This window comes from Bactrocera neohumeralis, chromosome 3 (genome assembly GCF_024586455.1).
Source record: "Bactrocera neohumeralis isolate Rockhampton chromosome 3, APGP_CSIRO_Bneo_wtdbg2-racon-allhic-juicebox.fasta_v2, whole genome shotgun sequence".
NCBI classification, from domain to species: domain Eukaryota; kingdom Metazoa; phylum Arthropoda; class Insecta; order Diptera; family Tephritidae; genus Bactrocera; species Bactrocera neohumeralis.
In genome coordinates this window covers 58689832-58712975 of record NC_065920.1, presented here as the reverse complement: position 1 = coordinate 58712975, position 23144 = coordinate 58689832, and the positions used below count along the sequence as shown (strand labels likewise).

The 23144-nt window shown below is 37.4% G+C and overlaps 1 protein-coding gene across 2 annotated transcripts in view; it reads left to right on the top strand.

Moving 5' to 3' along the window:
* The window catches only part of LOC126754075 (discoidin domain-containing receptor 2), a 600425-nt gene that overhangs the window by 67874 nt on the left and 509407 nt on the right, over window positions 1-23144 (top strand). For both annotated transcript variants that reach the window (XM_050465959.1, XM_050465958.1), the window contains exon 3: window positions 22369-22411. The gene's annotated coding sequence lies outside the window, so the exon portion shown is untranslated. The remainder of the gene's footprint in view (window positions 1-22368; window positions 22412-23144) is intronic.

The following is a 23144-nucleotide window of genomic DNA, read 5'->3' as shown; positions in this document are numbered from 1 at the left end:
CTACTCAGCCTAGAAAATATATGCTAGAATATTGCTTTTTACTTAACAAAATCTACTTGAGTTCTCGAAGTACCCAGTTTTGTGCTTTTGAAACCCAGTTGAAGGCTAAGAGTAATGATTAGTAACCCTAGCAAGGTCCGCACACACAAATCAGCTTGTTACAGACACTTACCGTAAGTCGAATCCAAATAAAATGATTAGAAGAGTATCGTCATTTAGCTCGAGATCGTCTATATTAAATTAAATGACCAAGCTAAAACTATTAATTTGTCAGACTGAATTAAGATACCCGGGGTTGAGATTGCCTGTTTACTACTATATCATTTGACTCCACCTCTCCTACATAGGAATCCAAAGTTTACTCTATATTTTACGGCCATCAAGATGAAGGTATTCCACTATTTTTAAAATGTTAGCTATTTACTATCTTTTACTATTTCGTCGAGATTTCATTCATTTAGAAGTCCACAAGCCACCAATAAAGTAGTCGCAGCTTAATTTCATACTCAACATTCATTTCGATCTTGCAACTTCAGAACTGTTTTACATAACGAAAGTACTTTGAAGCTTTTACCCAAAGCTTTTTTAGATGTTTTTTAAAACTACGATTTTCGACTTCTCTTTCTTCATTCATAATCTATTTTTAACTTGGAAATTTCAGCCCTTTTAGCGGAAATACTTTGAAGTTCATAAGCTTTAACCCGAAAAGCATTTGTAGATGAGCTTCCATTGGTATGATTTTCGACTAGCTCATTTTCGTATTTTTTTTTTCTATTTCGCTTTCGTTCCTATTCTGGATCTTCAGCTATACTCATAATGGAAATCATCAGAAGATTTTAACCGAAATGAAATTGTGAATGAGCTTTCCCTAGTACGATTTTTGAATCTCTCACTTACGTATTTCATAACGAGATACCTTGAATTGCGTAAGCTTTCTCACGAAAAGCTTTTCTAGATAAGATTTAACAAACAGGGGCACTCGAAGTGTAACCCATTAAAAAACATATAAATTCGGTTTGGAAAAGTATTTTTATTTATTTTAAAGTACAAAATGTTTAAAAATAATCATGAATTCAAGACCAATTCACTTTTGCACGATATAACCACCTTTTGCCTTAACTATGGTCTTGAGACGGTCAAAAAACGAATCGCAAGCTGCCCGAATGTGACTTGCCGGTATTTTGGTCCACTCACGGACAATGGCTTTCTTCAGCATCTCGAGACTAGTGTAGTTTTTACTTCGGACCTTCCTCTCCAAAATGGCCCAGAGAGAATAATCCATTGGATTCGCATTTGGTGAATTCGAGAGCCATTGTTTCGTCGTAATGATGTTCGGAACGTTGTTTTTCAGCCATTCTTGGTTCACTCGCGCATTGTGAGACGGTGCTGAGTCTTGTTGAAACGTCCATGGTTTGCGACCGAAATGTTTGTTTGCCCACGGCTTCAAAGCAGCCTCCAGAATACTTTCCCGATAATATGTCGCATTTGCTTTGACGCCAGGCTCGATGAAAACAATTGGAGAGCGCCCATTTGCGGAGACAGCTGCCCAAACCATTATTTATGGCGGGTGCTGTCTCCTGGTGGCCAACCAATGAGTTAGATTCTCGTATGAACGGTCGGTCAAGTAAACCCTCTCGTTTTGAAAGTTTACGAATTGCTCAATTGGAAAAATTTTTTCGTCAGAAAACACAATGTTCGGAATTTGACCGCTTTCGGCCAAGCGAAGCAACTGCTTCGCTCTCTCAAGTCTTACTTGTTGCTGTTTCGGTGTGACATCATGGGTCTTTTGGAACTTGTAAGGCTTGACCTTGAGCTCATTTTTCAATATACGTCGGATGCTGTGGTCGGATAGGTCGCTTCTTCACTTTCTGAACCATCTCACGTGACGTTGCAGTCTTTTGATGACCACCTCTATGGCGTTTTGCGATGCTACCAGTATGATTGTAACGAGTGATAGTGCGATAAACAAAAACTTTATTCACATTAAGGTGTTTGAGCTCGCGAACAACTGCTGGCTGTGATTTTCCAGCTAAATATTAAGCAATCACACTATTACGTTTGAATTTCACCGCTGATCGTTTTCTTTGCGTTCACTTTTGGCAAAACGCTTTTGTACACTTGTGAACAACACTCGGAACTGTTATTCAGCAAATTTATAAACAGCTGATTCCAGTGCGACAGCTGGACGAACGGTGTGAAGTTGGTTACACTTCGAGTGTCGGACCCTGTAGTGCTATTTTTGTTTCCCTCATTTTCGTATTTCGTTTATAGCCTTTATTTCGTTCTTGTAACTGCTGCCTTATTCGTAAGCGGAATACCTCAAAGTTCACTAGCTTTCAACCAAAAAACTTTTTTAGTTTTTTCCACTGCATTCGCAGCCTCTATTTCGTTCTTACAACTTAAGCTTTATTCTTAGTGGTGATACCTCGAAGTCCAAAAGCTCTTTTTCTGAAAAGTATTTTTAGATGAGTTTTCAATAGGTTTCGTACTTCTCTCGTAGTCTTAATAACCTTTCAATTTCGTTCATTTTCATAACGAGAAAAGCTTGAAATTTATGTATAAGCTTTCATCCGAAAGTCATTTTTGGATGAGCTTACATAAGTACGGTATTCGATTTACTCAACAAGAAAACAAAAAAAAAAGCTTTATATTGAAAAAAAAATATAAAATAACACGTAGAACCTGTCTACGAATTAAAGCTACACCTCAAAAATCACTTACATATAAGTATATCACAATTTTCCATAACTAATTTCAGCTTTAAGTTCATTAGAAAACCGTTAAAGATATTTTAATAATTGTTTATGGACCTGTTCAAGTGCAATTAATTGTAAATCATTTCGGTTATGTTATTATAACCTAAATAATTATGGCCACGCGTAATACTCGTTGGCCTACAAAACAACAGTTAATCAATAGCTACAACAATGCACTTCATATATAGTATATAATAAAGCGGCTTGGGTGAAGAAGTTCAAACTTGTTCAATATATTTTAAGCCAACAAATATTCAAAACCACATATGTGTTCTATAATCTATGCAAATAAATATATGCTGCCACCGGAAATGCACACCAATGTATTAAAATAGCTATAATTTTGTAAATTCTAATTAAAGCTCACGCTCGTCCATAAACAATGGGGATACAATAACTAAGAGCCATTGAGTTCAATTTCATTATTAAATTAGGCAAATCGAATGTGTGTAATTACAAGAGAGCAGAAAATTAGAAATTGTACCGTTATAATGGAAATAATAAAGCTTTAGTTTGAACTATTTGTTTACAGTAATTATTTGTGTTGAACTAGAAGTTATCTGAAACGCGTTGAACTAGAAGCATACATAGAAATGTATGTCGAAAATGGTATTAAATTAATAATTAACTCACGGAAATAGTTCTCTAAATGCAAAATCCAATTAATTATTTTAATATGTATACACTGCTGTATACACAACAGCTAAGAAATTTCTGACCGAGAATGTTTGATACAAAAACTATATAAAAATTGATATGTTATATAAATAGTATATGGTAAGCAGAAACAAAACTAAACCAAAAAACTAATATGGCTGTGTAAACGGACGTTGAGCAATACCAAAAGTTCCGTTAGAATCGGGAAGGACCTCTTCGGGCCGTTCGATACCTAAAGAGGTTTCAGACAAGACAACTCCCTATTATACGACCTCTTCAATCTACTCCTGTAAAAAAGAATTCGAGAATTCTTCTACAAGAGTGAACAACTGCTAGCGTACGCCAATGAAATCGATTTGATGGCCAAAACAACCATCCCGTTACAGCAAATGGGTCTGGTAGTAAACGACGGAAAATACGAAATATTTCCTATCTACGATTGTTGTAAGTCATAACTTCGAAGTCATGGGTAATTTTGTCTGTTTTAGAACCAGTATTAACATCAACAACAACGCTAAACTCGAAATCCAATGCAAAATAACTCTTGCCTACAGGTGCTAATTTGGACTGAATGGGGAATTGAGTAGTTAATTCCATTCTCGACGAACGAAGACCAAAATCTACAAGTCACTCATCCTCCTCGTCCTGATATATGGTGCAGAGGCATGGACGAGAATAATATCTGATAAGACGACGTTACGTGATTTCGAGAGAAAGATTTTGCGGAAGATTGGCAACGGTGAATACCGCAGTAGATGGAACGATGAGCTGTACGAGTTATACGACGTCATTGGCATAGTTTAGCAAATTAAGAGACAGCAGCTATGCTCGCTAGGTCTTGTCGTTCTAATGGATGAAAACACTCCAGCTCTGAGAGTTTGTGGCGAAGTCCTCGCCAGGGGAGGCAGAGGAAGAGGAATATCATTCGTTTTTACAGATATACCGGATTAATAAGGTGGAAACATAAGAACCTTCGAACCGAGCTCCGTGAGCATCCGTGTGGCCTGGTATTGTCCTGAAAAAAAAACACAATTCAATTCGTACTGGCCAAAGCTGGCCGCTTCTGGCTGACGGCCCTTCAGACGGTTCAATTATTGTCAGTGCAAGACTGAATTAAGAGTCTGATCATTGTATGGAAGCTCATAGTAAACGATTTCATCTCAATCTCGTCAAATACATCCACGTGTATTCAACAAATAATCTAACAATAACAATACTGTAATAATGTCGCAGCCTCCATATTAGCCAGATATGACTGCGTGTGACTTTTTATCGTTTTCTAAAGTACAGTAAACCTTAAAGGGCGTCGTTTTACAAGAGTTATGAAAATCACTGATATAAAGGTTATTCAAAAATGCAGTTTGCGGAGTGTTTAGACGTTTGGAAGAAGCGCTGACATAATTGTATAATGTCGAATGGGGACTATCGACAACATTATTTAAGACAAAGGAAGAAATAATCTTTTTCAAAACCAGTAATTTTTTGAGACATCTCGTAAAATAAAATGCCCATTGTTGTGATATGTTATGAAAGTTATTATTTGTAGATCTGTATTTCATTAGACTCAGTACACCGTTTGGAACGATCATCTCGGTTACGGCTGCTGTAGTGGCTGGGATATCGTCAGAAACAAATAACAATCACGCGATGATAGATCAGGGGGAGAAACTCGTTCACTTTTTTGTCCTCATTTAAGGCGCAAGCCTTTCTTTAATCCAAATCTTCAGTTAAAATTCTCCAAAAAGTATTTTTACTCATATCTAATCCCTCAGTCAACATTCTCGTAGTAAAATTTGTATTAATCACTCGGATTCACGGACTTTTTCCAATAATTCAGCATGATTTCTAGCTTCTGAATAATTTGGTTTATGGTCGTCATTTAAATCCTCACGACTATTTCTAGAGTTTGTCTTAAGGTATTGTAGTTGTTTCTTGACATTTTGTCACATAATTTTATTATTCTAGATTAAGGAAGCTTAACAGCTTCATTTACCTTTCAAATATGCTACAGAGTGTGCTTATAGTCGCTGTAGCTCGGAGACTTAAGCGGGTGGGATTGAATGCAATTTAGAATGAACTGTATAAAGAAGTGGAAGACAAACAAAAAAGTTTTCTTCTCTTCTGATCTGCTGAACAAAATACGCAAGTCATTTCGTGTATATACAAGTATAGTAATAATAGGTATAGAATTTCCTCACGTTTCTCGTAGAATTGCAAAGGGTCTACAAACAAAAAGGACGTGATGTTAAAATGAAATGAAACACTAAGACTTTTTCCAAGTGAAACAAAATGTTAGCCAAATGATCACCACGGCCCCGTCATACCACAGTCCGCTCCAAAAGAATACATTTTGAGTACGCAATCGCGTTTCCTGAACCACGCAAAGATTTGGCTCACCCCGTTAGCAACAATTTTGTGTGTTGAGAAAGCTGTTAAGCAAGAAATGGAACTCATCTGAGCAGATGATTTTTCGATTACAGTAGCTTTCGAAGAAAGTGAATTTGCATAATAATCTTAAACAATTTTAAAGCGTTGTGCCAAAGTCAAACGTGTCATAATGAAATGGAAAACCTCATGGAAACATAGACATATTTCGACATAAATCCATAAACAAACAAGGCCGTCATGAGCTGTCAAAATCACGTGTTCCCTATTGGTAGACGCTGCACTTTGTTCATAATTTTGAAATTCTTAATTCAAAACTTTTTCAAAATCTATGCAATTCCCTTCAAGTATCTTCCTTCACCCAAAATATACTTCTGGCAACATTTTTTCCAATCCTCGAAACAGTTTTTAAAGCCAATTTTCGAAATAGCCCTCAATGCGAGAGCGATTCAATGGCTTCAATTGACTCAAAACGGATTCCCCGGAGTGGTCGTTTGAGTTTGCTGAATAGCCACACGGAGCTAAATCAGGCAAATAGGATGGTTGCCTATAATTTCAGCTTCTTTATACGAATTGCTACGCGAAAACGACACTTAACACTCAAATAGTATTTCTTGGCCGGTTGGAAAGAATTCGGAGTGTACTACACCTTGATAATCGACGAAAACTGTCAACATAACCTTGAAAGCAGGTCAGGGCTTTGGCGTGATTTTTTGGCTTCGGCCTACCTTTAGCACGATATTCGGCCGATTGATCCTCTGTTTCCGTTTTCCGAGTCATAAGCATAGATCGAAGACGAATCGCCAGTAATAACACGTTTCATGACATCCTGGTGCTCGGAAAGCATTTAGTGATTTTGGAACCAATCATACTTTCACTTCACCTAGGTCCAAATGATATTCCCAATTCGTTATTCCAACGATGGCAGTAATATCTTGGACTGTTAATTATCGATTCTCAAGCACCAATTCCTTTATTTTGTTGACGTGTTGATCACCAGTTGATGTTGATGGAAAAACTATTTCGATGAATGAGTTTTGGCGCGAAATTTAAATTAAAAAGTCTTACTATTGTTTGCCCACAGTGTACAGCCTTTCTCCCGAATTTTTTTTTGAAGTAAAGTATCGTATAGGTATTATTGTATTTGCTTATATACATATGTATACATACATATTTCTGACTCACACATACTTTTCACATGCAGATGACTCTTAAGTTTGCAGCAAACTTTACACAAAATAAAATATATTTTCATTTTACGAAAGTTGTGTGGAAATGGCAAGCACCGCCATTTCCATTTCACGGCAAAAAACTGGAATAAAACCAAGCCAAGTGGTGCTAGTTAAAAGATGAACGACGAACTGTCAGTCGGACGCATCTGAAGCAGAACCGCAATCGCGTCAATGCGGTAAAGACAAATGTTTGTGAGCAGCCAGTGAGCAGACATTTCGGTTTATGAATTGCAATGGGTTAAAAAACACGCACACATGCACACGTGTGTTTATTTTTATGCGCATAAAGATTTATGACAGCAATAGCGCAACATAACGAATTTCCATTTTCCAACAGGTACAACTGCCAAAAAACGAAACCGAAATGCAAAGGCAAAGCAGAAAATTGCGCACGTCTGTAAGAGAAGCGCCAGTGCCAGAAAAACAAACGCTGACCTCCCACAGGCTGCACAACTCACACCAGCACATGCTGGCAACGCGTGTGTGCTTGTAATTTAACAAATGGATTTGTAGTAATAAAACTCGGCAGGAGCAAACACATATACAAATATACATATATACCAACAGAATTGCAGGATTTGCTGATGAAAATGCGCACCAAGGCAGAGCTGTGTGGCTGTGTAACTATTTTGTGGGTGCGAGTGTGCTATAAGACCCCTTACAGCATATATATGTGTTTGCTGCTCCCTTTGTATACACTTATATATGTGTATGTTTGTTTGTGTGTGTAAGTGCAGAAAATCTCCCGTTTGTACGCCTTCATTTGCACGTCAGCGCACAGCGCACCTGATGCTTTTGCTTCATGCTCAGCGTATATCCAGCGAGATTTTTGCGCCAACGAAGCAACAGTCAGTTGTGTGGGTCTGTATAACAACAACAAATTGTATTTTTTCAGAAACAATATAACTGTATATACATATACATATATTCGCGCTCACAAACTTTTCCAGTTTGTGCCTGCACATGCCTTCAACCACACATGCACTAATGTAGAAGCTAACGCCTATATATATGCTATATACATGTAACTAGAAATACATATAATGCTATGTACATATATATATGTATATATATGCATTCTATTACATACAAATGCACACGCATTCTAGCACCCACAATGTTTGTTAGTGTGAGACAAAGCGCAGTTATGAAAATATTTTTGTAATATATGCCGCCAAACCCGGCTAACTCCACTTGGCAACTCGCTTATCCTTTTACTCCTTTTTCGCTGCACTTTGACTGGCTTTTTAGACCCTAAACAATTAAGTTTTTCAATAGGAAAAGTCGGAAAGCCCATAAAGTATGTATACATATGTAAATTATCGGAATGATCAGCTGAGCTTCAACAATGTCCGTCTTTCTATGTATATGGTGTGTAAACTAGTCTCTCAGTTTTTGTATATTAATCTGAAAATTTGCACTCGTCTCTTTCTATCTGAGAAGTAGCTCATTTCCCGGAATCGTCACTGTCAGACCACTACCTATAGCATATAGCCATCATACTAACTAACCAAATCAAGTCAAGTTCGTGTAGTTTGGGTTAGACCGGTAGGCCAATAAGCCGCGCATAAACTAGTTTTGGTCCTTTGCGATATCAGATAGAGCTCAGTTGCTACGTCCAAGAGGAGGATGCTTGCGCTCGACGCGAATTTTTAAAGACTGTGCGGCCTCACTATCGATACCTCCTCCAGTATATCATACCGTGGGGACTCCAGATGTTTACAGCATAGTCTTGCCAATGTGGTACAAGTACAAAAGAGATGCTCTATTGTTTACCTGGTGCCCTGCTCTAGAAACTTCCCCCAGACAGTCATGTTCCTACAGTCTATACTATCGAGTGCCAATCTTGATCACCCTTTCACATGTTAACCGTACACCATTCTTGGCAATATCGTCCACAATTTGATTTCCCTCGATGTCTTTGCGGCTTGGAAGTTGCTTACTTCTGGAAACACCTTCCGCTGATGCCCTGCTTCCCAAGACACATCTGGCCGATATGCGATACGAGGTTACTGCCTTGATTGCCGCTTAGCTGTCTAAGTAGATATTGCCTTTGAAATTGTCTTCAGGTGCATTAGGCCGCGGCTTTCGCAATAGGAAAGATCTCAGGAACCATTTATGTACCCGGACGCCTAACTCTGGACAGTTTATTCCAACACCAACTCCATCGTTTATTTTCGAGCCATCAGTATAGATGTTTAGGTTGTTTAGCTAACATACGCCAGTCATCTTTTTCCATGTTAACTTTGAACCTTCTTTCCCAGGTGAAAGCTGGGGTCAAGTAGTCGGTATTTGCCCAACCCCGAAGGTTCTATATGTAAATTATCCTGCAGCCTGTAGTCGTCCCGCCGATTTTGCTGCGCAGTTTTCAGCGAAGAGGTCTATAGGTGACAACTTTAGTACCAGTTCAATAGCCACCATTAGAGTTGTTTTTAGAGTTCCCGTTATGCACAGCATAGCGAGCCTCTGAACCCTTTCCATTGGCTTTCGGTAGATGAACTTCCGTACGCCTGTCGACCATACTACACCGTAGAGCATGAGAGGCGGAAAGGTTGTGCTGAGCATCTATCTTCACGCACATAGAGCATTGCTAGCTTTTCTCCCTCTTTCTTCCACGTTGTGCTTCCACAGCAGTTTGCTGTCCAAGGCTACCTCAAGGTTCTTGGTACGGTCCCTGAGTGAAAGATGTGTCCCATTTATCGAAGCGAACCATTCCAATGATTTTACACGGTTTATGGTCCAAAGCAACGTTATAATTGTTCAGATCGGACCACTATAGGATGTAGCTGCCATAAAAACCTTCATAAAAAATATTTTTTTTTACTAAGTAACCTTAATTCAATTTGAAGATTATGCTCATATATCAAACAACGTGGCTAGAAAGATCTATGAATATGTTTTCTGTTGAATGTCAAGCGATAGATCGGCACCTTTTCGGATTTGTTACATAGTACATATAGCTACGATAAAAATGCACCTGTGCAGGGTATTATAGCTTCAGTGCAGCCTTTCCTCATTTTTTCTCTACTTCAGTTTGTATGTTTGTTCTGAATTTTCATTTCACTTTGCCTTCGCTAATATAACCAGTATGCGTATATGTTTGTGTGTGAATATGTGGCATGCTTATTGTGGTGTTTGTATGTGTCCTTTGACACGCTGCTGCTTGTATGTGTCATGACTTTTGCGTTTTGTTTTGTTTGTGGCACTCAAAACTTCCAAGCTGCGGTTTTGTTAAAAGACTTTTATGGGATTTGTGGTTGAGGAAATTCAGATTGTTTTTGAAATTTCGCATATGTAGTACACATATATACATACAAGTGCATTTATTACTAAATTTGTATTCGGTTGTCTAACGGATATATGCGGGTTTAAAATATGCGTGTGAGTTTACGTGAAGTTTCCAGCAGGTAAAGGCAGGTAAAGGCAGGAAAGGACTTGCCAAGTTAAAATTTCTTCAAAAGTTTAAGATTTCTAGTTCAGGATTTCAGTTCTACTTTTTCAATAAAAGCTTCATACACATATTTATTTAAACAGAACCCAAATTTTTTACAGTTCTTTTACAGAAGTCTTTACTTTATGGAAAGATTTTGTTGTTTTTAACAAGAAGTGTTTCTTACAAATCAGCTTCTTTGCTTTGAGTATGTTATAATATATGTTTCTTCGACCACGACTGTGACACCATACATTAGCTTTTGGATTGCCATAGAAAATTTCTGAATCTTTACTCGGATGACTGTCGATTAGACTCCGGTGTGAAATGATGGAAAAATATTTCATCCATTGTCACGTATCGACCCAAAAACTCGGTTACCCGCTTTGCACAGAGCACTCACATACCCAAATATTCTTTCACAATATATCCAATAAGTTCTTTTGATATCTTTGGAGTCTCAGCTCTCTCGAACAACTTTATTTTACGAGTTTTCGTAGGTAACAACCTCTTTAGGGCCTTCATTGTTCACGGTGCTCATTTCGCTTCCTTCAAATTTGGCAAACTACTTTTCAACGGTTGATTTTCCTGGCGCAGAGTTCAATTAATATTGAGCTATCCAAACCTTTGCTCTAACAGTATGTTTCCACAAAAAAAGAATTTTTTTTTATCCATAAATTTTTTGTCATACTAAAATTTATGTTGATTTAAGATTAGTAGTATCTATTTATTAGCCTAAGCACTTTTGAACCCACCTGCTAAGATGAATGCAAGGTCTTCACGTTTTTTGTTATGAGTCTAGCATTGACACGCTTCATACCCAAAACATTAACCAAAACAAGAAAAAACGTTAACTTCGGTTGCACCGAAGCTAAATACCCTTCACAGGTACATTTCTGTTAGTAACTATGTATGTGTTCAGTTTGTGTGAAAGCTATATGCTATAGTAATCCGATCTAAAAAATTTTTTCGGAGATTATATTATTACCTTAAGCAGTAATTCATGTCAAATTTCGTGAAGATATCATGTCAAATGCGAAAATTTTCCATACAAGCCCATGATTCCGATCGTTCGGTTTGTATGCCTGCTATATGCTATAGTGAGCTGATCTGAACAATTTCTTCTGATATTACAATATTTCTATAAAAAGTAACCCATACCGAATTTCGTGAAGATATATCGTCAAATGAGGAAGTTTCCCATGCAAGCATTTGATTCCGATCATTCAGTTTGTATGGCAGTTATATGCTTTAGTAATCCGATCTGACCAATTTCTTCGGAGATTACATTATTGCCTTAAAAAATAATCTTTACCAAATTTCGTGAATATGTCTTGTCAAGTGTGAAAGTTTTCCATACAAGAACTTGATTCCGATCATTCAGTTTGTATGGCAGCTATATGTTATAGTAGTCCGATATCGGTCTCCGTATCGATAATGAGCAGCTTCTTGAAGAGAAAATGACGTTTGCAAAATTTCAAAACGATATCTTTAAAACTGAGGGACTAGTTCGTATAATATACAGACAAACGGACAGACGGACAGACAGACAGACGGACATGGCTAAATCGACTCTGCTCGACATACTGATCATTTATATATATATTTATAGGGTCTTCGACGCTTCCTTCTGGGTGTTACAAACTTCGTGCCAAACTTAATATTCCCTGTTCAGGGTATAAAGAGCTGAGTCTATCCAAACGGATGTTGAGTGAGATCCTCTGCTAAATATCTCTTTGATGCTAACACGAAGACTGTTAGTTTGTCATATAAAATTTTGCTGATGCGAGTCGGCTGTCCACCCACCTCTATTAATGACGATAATAATAAACAAAAAAAAATTGTCTGATGAGAGTCGTCTATCAGGCAAATGCTCTATGATTTTACGACATTCACTAAAATAAATTTTAATATCAACTCGAAAATATTGGTCTTGACCGAGATAAAGAAGATAACGCCTAGAAACACTATCAATATTCAAAGCGATTTTGCAGGAAAAACCATTTTAGGCATGATAGCTTTCAAGATAAGCACTTTTGTTTCAATATAAGTGGAATGACATTAAATCCTAGCGCCGTTCTCTTTTTTCGCCAGAAGTTTGATCACGAAAACTTCGAGAACTAACTTTTCGGACATCTTGTAAACTTTTGGTTCTCAAAGTTTTGAAGATTTCCCTACGGTAAGAACCAGTCTTTTTGAGCTTGTTTGGAAGTTTGAGCTTCCACAAAAAACGTCAAAATAAAAGTTTTCCCTCAAAACTGGACATAAAAGCTGTGTGGTTTTGTTGAAACCAATGTCAACCAAGCAGTTCTTCCAAAGTTTGGCAACAAAAAGTTTTTAGCTCAACGAAGCAAAGCCATTTTTTAACGTTTCCAACAGCATCCATGATTCCACCAGCGTATTTAACGTCAAGTCTAAAGTTCATGAAAACTTTTTTGAAGATAATTTCATTATGTTGACTCATGTGGTTTCAAGATGCGCTAATGCCCTGGATTCTATGGCCATTTTAACGATAACATTCGAGAAAACATCTCAAGAAATGGACCAATCTAAGTTTTCACCAAGAGTTTTAACATTTCAAGTCTAAAGATCCTTCTGGCCAGAGATAAATCGGACATCTTGTAAACTTTTTCTCTCAAAGTTTTAACATTTCCATACGGTAATCTTAAAAATCAATCTGGGTACCAGTCCATGAGCTTGTTTGGAAGTACGCTCTCTGGAAACTGGGTGGAATAAAGATAAAAGTCCGAAGCAGGTTTGTCAATAGATTTGTTTTAACCATAATTTTTTTCAAGTACTATAGAACTAAACATAAAATTTGGTTTTGAGATAACAATATCCAATCGTCCAAAGTTTGATTGAATTTTTTGCTGACAAAAGCAAAGAGTTTTTTTAACTATTAAATCCTATTTCGTGACCGCAATGCAACCATAAAACTCAACTATTTATATATAAAAGATTCTTAGGATTGAGTTCGTAACCCTGCAAAGAAAACGGGATTTTAATTTTTATACTTCTTTCAATTTTATTAAGCGCAGCCTGTACGAGATTTTTTGGTAATAAACCTTAAACCGTATCGCTAACCAAAAGCATGTGGAATTTAAAGCGGAAGTACTGTAGACGTTTGGATTTTAAACACTCTTGGAATGCGAAAGAAATATTCACTAAATTTTAGTTAAATATTCCTTATAATTATGTTTATGTAAACAATATTCCACAGCATGTTTCCACCTTCTCAGAAAAGCTTTAATTAAAACCAAAGAAATTATGAAATATATCGCAGTAAGGTAACTAAAAGAATGTGCCACAACAGCAAATTAAAATCCACCGTCCAGAGGTAGAACAAAAGCAAGCGCTACTTGCCACATAAAATCTTACCAAGAACACTGTAGTGAGTTGTAGGAGTTCGTACACCATATCCTCTGTGTCTAGTACATGGGAATGAGTGATTGAGTGCGGTGAGTTAAGTTACATGCGAGACGACTACTCATCAACTCGGGGCAGGTGAACTTCATTACAAACAAATTATGTGCAAACATTACCACACATACTTAAACATATTATGTGGCATATGTGGCACAGTCATACCTACATAAGAGCATAGTTTATCATGTCCAAGCAGTGTTCCTAGTTTTGCTCGTACACTCTGAAACTCTTGGTGTGCTGCGAAGGCATCGAATCAAATTCACCGACATCCTTAACAAAACACAAAACTAAACACTGAAATTACTGCCGTTTTGTAAAAGAACCTTAGCTGCAAACTACATACATATCTACATATGTGGCACATACTTCAATTGCGGCACAGTAATAACGGTCATACAGTTTCATTTAACAATGCCCAGCTACAGATATTTGTGTTGTGGCTGAAACTCCGTGGCTCTAGGAACTGGTGGAAGGTGCAGATGTAAGGAAAGAGCTCTGAACAGTGGTCATACGAAGGTAAAGAATACCTAAATCAAGATTGTATTTCCCATTCAAAATATTTACTAGAATCTTGTCAAAATGTCGCCATTAGCAACAAGTTTCAAGATCGTCCCAAAGTGAGCTTCTGACTGCAGGATTGATGAAGCGAACAGAAAAAATTTAATTCAAGCTGTCTCCATGAATCTAACCAGAATACTAGTTCTAACAGTAGTTAGAAAGTTAGGTAGCACTGCATGATTGTTGAAGCAATCAGTGCTGAGTCATATCTCGGTAAATCTTACGATCCTCTCAGAAGTACAGAACAGTGTATGCATTACGAAGAGATTTAACTGTGATATCTTCAATCAGACTCGAGATAGAAATATCTCAGAGGGATAAAACCATTGGCGATCCAAGTAGATGCGACATATTCGTCCCTGAAGGTACCAAGGTCAATGCAATAACTATTTAAAGTTTCAACTTTAATCAAACTTTGGCTAAAATGTCTGAGAAAGTCTTGCTCGTAGGGTGAAATAAGGATAAGAATCGAATCCAAAGTGCTTTCGAGCATTACTGGATCATGAATTTAGAATGACACATTAAGTAACCCTTAAAAGACGGTCGGAACTTAATATATCGTAAAAATTTATTGAATGTTTTTACTTCAAAAGATTGTTGAGCTTCGTTTCCGCTTCGAAATTTACTCAGAATATGGGAAACTCACGAAATGTAAAATATTGCTCCGATGTACCTCAGGTTAAGTTAGGTCGAGTAAAAAAACTAATTTCTCGTGAGACCAAAAATACTTCCAATAGGACGGTTAGAAACGCCAGTGCGTTGTGACTACCAGGTATTGATCAGCAGACCGTCGCATATCGAAGAGCGCCTAGAGCCAGCAACAAATTTATTGGGACGGCTCATTTCTATTCCAGCCAATTATTAGAAAGTAAGGCAAACGCCAAACTTCAAGTAGGAGCTGGACAGTGATGGAGTATCTAGATGCTTCCACCTCATGTTCTTCCCTCCATTTTGACAAGTTGCGTCCATCAAAATCCTCAAAATCAACGGAACAGTGTCCAGCTATGACACCTATCATTACTACCATGTGGTACTTGCTAAAAGGTAGTAGTTTAATGGACATTTTATGTTCCTCTCTGGGTTACAAGACTATCGCAACCCCACAAGTGCTGTTTTCTGATGGCCGCTTACTGAGTTCACGCGAGGTCCTTTGATACAGCACTTGATTGCACGAAAACAGGGGAACTCCCGCTTGTTCCTATCTCGATGCAATTTGGGTTGTGGGTCTTGCAGGATTATAAACTTTACATATCGAGACGAGAGCTATATAGTATACATTTTACATGAAAGTACTGCTAGTAAAGAATGCTACCTGCTAGTGAGGTCATGATCAACTCTAAAGACCAGCTTCTGCTAGTGAGGCATAGATAATTTGACATGAAAGTCCAGTCAACGTGGTCAACGTGCTAAAGAGCTGTATGTATCTGTCTTCGGCATGGATTCATATCCATCGGAGATGTACTTCTCCTTAATGGCTGCCACTTCTGCTTAAAGCATAGCGGGTGGACCTAAAAACCATGATTTGGTCTTCAGACTGCAATATCAGATTTTAAATACTCCTAAACAATCTGTTACTAATATGAAATTAATATTTGGTAGTAGAGACGTCGAAAATATAGAGAGCTCAAGCAAATTGAAATGTAATATATGAGTCCATTGTGGTTACGTCAAAGGGTTTTATTGGCAGTACATGGTGTGGAATAAAATTATAGAGCTCTGCTTTCCTACATAAGACGGAGGTAATCTTAAGTATTAGCTAGTATTAACTATTGAAACAAACTCAAACCCAGAATCTCGTACTATATAAATCAGGAAGCTCTCAGCCTAGTGAACTCCGGTAAGAATCCAATTTTAACACAACTTGTTCCACCGTACCAAACTTGTTCGCAAACCAAACCCGCACTGTGCTTATATATGGTATGTCAGCAGGCTCCGCTATTGTGGCGCTCTTGTGATAAAGAATGGCAAATTAAAAACAAAAATGAGAAAAACATACACAGCAGCAGGTGTTTCATTTCATTTCGTATGATTTCCAGCATAGTCTACCACTATAGCCGACCAGTCAGTCTTCAAGCACCAGCCAGTGCATACAACACTTAGCTAACAGAGGCTGAATGAATGACTGACTGGTTGACTCTACGAGTCTAGGCTGCTTGCTTGCCTAGCTGCCCGGTTGTCTGCCCGCTTATAAGCCCAGTCTGTCGGCAAGCCCGCAATGTAACACGTCCAACTAGTAAGATGAATGGGTGGGCGGTCTTGGTGGTTGCCAGCTTGGTTGACTAGCTTGCCTGCCTGGCTAGTTGTTTTAACAACAGCAACAACGACAACCAACTCATCAGGTTTACAGGCGTTCACACATTACTGCTGGAACAATGAAGCTGTGCGGGCGTTCATGTCGCTGGAGGAAGCTCGGTCGGTGTATGGCGTTGGCGCTGCGTTGGTGTGGCATGTTAGAGCCGGCGCATACAGTTTCATGCTTTGCGCACGTTAGTTTAGGGAATTGCAAATAAATATTTCATCTGCAGTTGTAGATTATTATATGCTGCATGCAACAGAAGTGGAAGAAGAGTGGAATTTGAAAAATAAAAAAATAACCAGCAGAAAATTAGCAGAAAAATGCAACAGGATAAATGGCCAAGTGGAGTGTGATTGCATGAGCGGCTACAACTAAATACAACCCACACATATTCGTTTGCCGTTTGGAGCAGCAAATATTACAGTAAATTTCTCACGGGACTTGAAAGCAAGCAGCACAGCAACAGCTGTAAAGCACCGTCAGTTCTGCGTTGTACAACGCTCTGCACATTCCACCGTTGCCAGCCAACGCGGTCCCAGTGAGTTGGATTCGAATTACTTGTGTGCAACTTTTCGCGTTTCCACTGGGTCGTCGACTGAAATCAGACATATTTTTAACGACTCTATATATTACAAACAATAACGGTGTATTTAAGGTGGTAGGTATATGCAACTGCATACCGCGGCCAATGCATACAGTAATAATAATACTCGAATATTAATGTTGAATGTTGAAATAATAGAAGCCATTTATTTAGAAGTTTGTTTTAATGCAAATACTACATTTTTCGTCCACTGATAATAAAACGATTGAACCAGTTGGTTCTTCTTTCGAGATCTACTGTTTCTAGGTACGAAGACCACTACCAGGGTAAAACTAACGTTCGAAAGCGTCGTACATACGTCTCACTCGCTTATTTAGACAGTCGTTTTTACCAAAATGTACCGCGTAAAACCAGGCTCAGATGCGCTTTTGGGGAGTATGATCCGATCATCAAACTCTCGTTGAAAATGGTCGCGGGTTTCATTCGCATATTTGGAGCCTCATTTGTACAAAAAAGTACCGTGAAGCCTGCTGCAAATCCACTTATGTCGAGTAGCTTTAGACTATCAAACGAGGCCTTTAATTCATAAGGACATTTGCAGTCGAAAGCGGTATATATAGTATATGAACTCTGTAGAAAAACCTCTATCCTTAAATTATATAGATGTTAACAACGTTTGTGTATCAAGATGGAGCAAAATCCGATTTACTAACTTCTCCTGTCTTAACTAACCCGGATGAAGGACAATGATATATGGAAGAATATTGTAAAACGTTCGCCACTTGATTGTAATTTAGACTTTCTGCAACGTCTCCAAGCGGAACCAGCTAGCATAAATTCAGCAGTATATTTACTGATCCGGAGCACAACCTCCTTCAGAGTGGTGAATTGTCCGCTCAAGACTTGCGAAGGGATGTCTGGAATTTTTACTCGTTTAGATTAGTTTGCGTGCATGAGTGCAGTGGTATTGCAGGGATGAGCTTGCTACGATAGATACTTCAGTCTAAATAACTGCGGAATGGAAACGGGTAGAAGCTCCTTTGACTTCTTGTGGTTCACTACTCGATTGTTGGGTCTTAGACTAGCCCAGCAAGCGTTGGTCAATTACTAGTAGCCGTGCAGTCGCTAGGTCCCTCTGATCCTACGTAAATTGTATAAGGTGTATTGAACTCTTTGTTCTCAGCAATGTCTTTTCAATTAGGAGTCCTAACTTAACACCCTCCGATCGCTCATTGGCTCTTATAGTTTTAAACACTACTGGTCGCGTGGTCTGAATAGATCATTAGAGATTTGGTAATACTGTGAACTCTTCGCCCTCAACTACGTTACTTAAACAGAAGACTGAACCAGGCTTTCACGACCAAATATTAGAAGACTTGTGCTCGACATGTTTTATTTATTTCTGCATGACTTTTGACAATCCTCACTTTTTATTAACATTATAGTTTCTGAAGTAAAAAGCTGCCACCTGTTCCTGCATGCGACGCTTCAACTGTTCGCGTTTCAGCAAATCCAACAAAGCATTCGAGTTGTCAGGTTGACGCGATTGCTCCAACAGAGCCTGCGCCAAAAGGCGTTCGTCATTTGTAAGCGTGTGTGGCAAATTGTTAAGAATGGCTTCGGTTTCAGCAGACGAGCCATCGCTGGATGGCTGGACATGATGTACGTTTTCCAAACGTAAATCTTTGATGAAATCTGGCGCATGCTCTTCAACCTCTACGAGCTCCATTGCTTCATCAGGCAGAGCAACACCACGAGGTAAGGTATAATTGGGAGCGCTGTAATAATGATAGCTCGGATAATTCGTTGGATTGATAATGATGAAGGAAGGCGAGTTGGCGGGGGCGGCATAACGTTGATAGGGTTGCTGATATGCAAACTGATTGGGCGATTGACTAGCGTACGCGAAGAGATTAGGGAACGTTTGATAGGCGGGCTGCTTCGGCTCCAAAGCAATACTGCTTTGCAACGAAGTTGGCTTGTGCTCTTGAATTGTTGGATAAGCGGCATAAAATGCGGACATCTTTGTTTGTTCGGCCGAGGGATTGCCTAACGGATAGCTCGTCACATAGTTCGGTTTGGTTGGTTCGGCGTGGGCTTGCAATCCACCAGTCAATGCTTCGAAGGCGGCTTGCGTAAATGCTGGTTGGTTTTTCAAGGCATACGGTATATAGATGGGTTTCACATCGACGAGTTTATCTTTGCTATGCGTAATGGGGCGCGGCTGTTGCGTCACGACTGTTTGTGGCAGCAATGCAAACTCAACATTTAGCGGTTGCAATGGATAGTGCGTTTGTCTTTCGCCTTGCAGCGTTAACTTCTCCTTCTGCGAGAGGTAGGGATATTGAGACTTAAGTCCAACTGCGGGATTTGTGGTCTTCGTTTGTCGTGTGAAATCCAAAATGGCTTTAAGTGCTGCAAGTTACGAACGTTTTAAGCAATAATTGAATTATTTGTAAATAGCGCAAGCAAATTATTACCATTTTCATCAATATAACGCGCCTCCTTGACATCATCAGCCGCCAGCCCATTGAGTAGGGCACACAGAGTGACTAGCGTCAGCACAAACTTCATCTCGTTTTACTCGGCGTCTATTGAGTTGTCAGTGTTTGATGTTTAGGTTTTTATATTCTAATTTCTTGTGCAAGATATTTATTTAAATTCGCTAAACAGTTACTTTCTAACTGTGCTTTAGCCATTTAAATATATAAACTATTTCATAGAAAGTTCGTTACACTAGATTGGAAAGTATGTTAAGTTTAGTAGCAATTTTTTGCACAAAAACGTTGAACTATCTACAAATAGTTGTTGTAAGAATGTCGATAATATATTTGTATGTACATTGTTGTTGCTTTGTGCTGCTGCTGAGCGCAATAAATCTCACGGCAGAATATTATCTGTGGCTATTTAAAAAAATTTGCACTTTATGACCGGCCATAAAAGTACGAATTTCGATTCATATCACAACTTTTGTTGGATCCGTCGCTGCTGCTCATCTCTTCTTTACTAGTTTTACTGCTGCTCTTTACTTGGTGGTCGCTGTATTTTAATTACAGCTAATGAAGACTTTGTGGGTAGTTAAAGAACTCTAGCACTCGCGCTATATAACTCTATACTCGCACTTATATGGAAGACAGCATAGCAATAGGTTTGCAATGGGTTGTCCAGATGCACGTTTCTATACCCTGAGCGGAGTATACTAAATTTCCTACGAAGTTTTCAGCTCCCCATACCTACCGCATTCTACTCTTTTCTGTATATGCCCGAACTAGTCCCCATAGTTCTTGAGAAATCGAAGATAAGAAAGCTTTTGCGCTACCAAAATTAACATTTTGTTCTTATATTAAATGAATTTTGGTACACAAATTTACTATAGATCAACTAGAAACCATTTTATCCTTCCTAAAGCTTCTGTTTTATTATTTCCGCGACTTCTTCACAATATTACAAAATCTATAACTTATGTTTTGATGGCTTAGTCGCAGGTCATTTCAAGAGGTAGCTGCCTGATTCAGCAATCAATAAGAATAATTATATTAAATAAGCAATATTGAGTAATAATCTTGAGTCAACTACTTTTTTCGTAAATCCAAGAAAAACTTATTACTTAATCTGGTACCATGACAGTTAGCATTACAAACACCATTACCAATATAATTACCATTACTGCTGTATTACTTATTCAAATACTATTTTTATCAAAATGTAATCCCATTACCTAGTCTGGTACCATAATAATTAGAATTACAGACACCATTACCGTTATAATTACCATTACAACTGTTCTACATATTATTACTTTAAAAATTTAACACCTTTAACTAATCTATTACCAAGCTAATTAGCATTATAATTACCATTACTATCTACTCTATTATTATTTTCATCAAAATGTAACACCACTATCAAGTCTGCTACCATTATAATTACCATTACTACTCTAAATACTAAACACTACTAAACACTAAAAATATAATACCATTACCTAATCTAGTATCATTATAACTACTATTATTTTCATCAAACCATAATCCCATTACCTAGTATGGTACCATGATAATTAGAATTACAAACACCATTACCATACCTACTCTAATCTTATTACCTTTAAAAATATAACACCTTTATCTAATCCATTAACTAATATGGTATAATTACCATTACTACGTACTCCTACTTTTATTTTCATCAAAATGTGATCCCTTTACCTAGTCTGGTATCATGATAATTAGAATTACAAACACCATTACTGTTATAATTACCATTACCAGTCTATTATTATTACAAATATAATACCATTACCTAGTCTAGTACCTTGATAATTTGAATTACAATTATCATTACCATTACAAATACCATTACCATTAGAATTACATATAATTATTAGTAGTATCACACACCACCAAAAAATAAGTACTTTAGTAGAAAGCCCTAATCTTCTCCTATGAAAAAATAAAGCATCCAATAATCACATTTCTTTCAAGTATTTTAGTATATTCTGTTACTACTAATTAAAATTAATTACTTCTGTACCACCCTCTAAGCAATATACACTCTTTATTCAGTGCTTTGGCTCTTTTTTTTAATTTGCGCGTATTTTTCTTGCTCTACTTTTACGCACTCATTTTAACGATCGCTGCTTTTTTATTACACCCATAATTTCGATCTTCTGCTGTTACTTGATCGCACGCTCGCTTACGCACACTAAGCAGCATACTTGATGCGAGCGGATCGTAAACGATTTGTGCGAGACATTAAAAAATTCGCAGTTTATTACACTTCTGTTTATTATTCATTAATTTTTTTCAATCTAGTTGAAACCAGACTGGTTTATTAGCAACAGCTGATTAGCTCGCTGACACAGTTACATAGGAAGTTGAGATATTCTTAAATTATCTTATGAGATTGTTGGTATTTGAATGTATTTAATGAAATTGTTAAGTGAAGACATTTGTAGCTTAAAGGGTTGGTGAATTACTTTAGTGTCTTTGGTTGAAATAATTGGAGTATTATTATTTCACTAATTGGCAATTATAGTAAGTTTTCAAAAAAAATTTAAATAATCGTAATTATTTTTCTTGCAGGCAAGTGAACAAGTAATTGAATCATTAGCAGTTTGTGGCTTAGGTAAGTAAGTAATTAATTACTGTTTTAAGAGAAAAATAATAATTTTAGGTATTAAGTATAAATTAGTAATAACTCTCAGTGTTATTATCATTACCATTATCTGTATTTTAACCATTATCATTACTAATATCTCTTTAGGGAAAATTAATCATACAAGTAGCTAAGTATTAGCTCAAGAAATTATAAATTGGTAATTATTAGCACTCTCAGTATTATTATCATTACCTTTACCATTACCACTATCTGTATTTTATCCATTATCATTATCATTATCAATATCATTTACCAATTTCGTTAACGCCTTTTAAAAAATATCAATACCACAAACATTATCATAACAAATGCCATACCCATTACATTACTAGTACCAATTGTATTCCATTCATTATTACTTGTCACAAAAATTGCCAGTACAGATTCTATCGCCATTATAATAATTATTACAGAATCTTTTCTAATTACTACTGGTATTAATAACACCATTGCAAATGGCATTATCATAACATTACAGATACCATTACCATTCGAAGTATTACCGAATACAATTACCAGTACCATTACCAAATAGTACTAAACGGAGATGGCATTTCAGGTACCATTACTATTTGAGGTATTACCAAATACCATTACCATTACAAGTACCATTACCAAATCGTATTAATAATTATTATCAGTTACCATTGAAAATCTCATTACCGTAACTAAAATTATATCATAAAAATTACCATTAAAA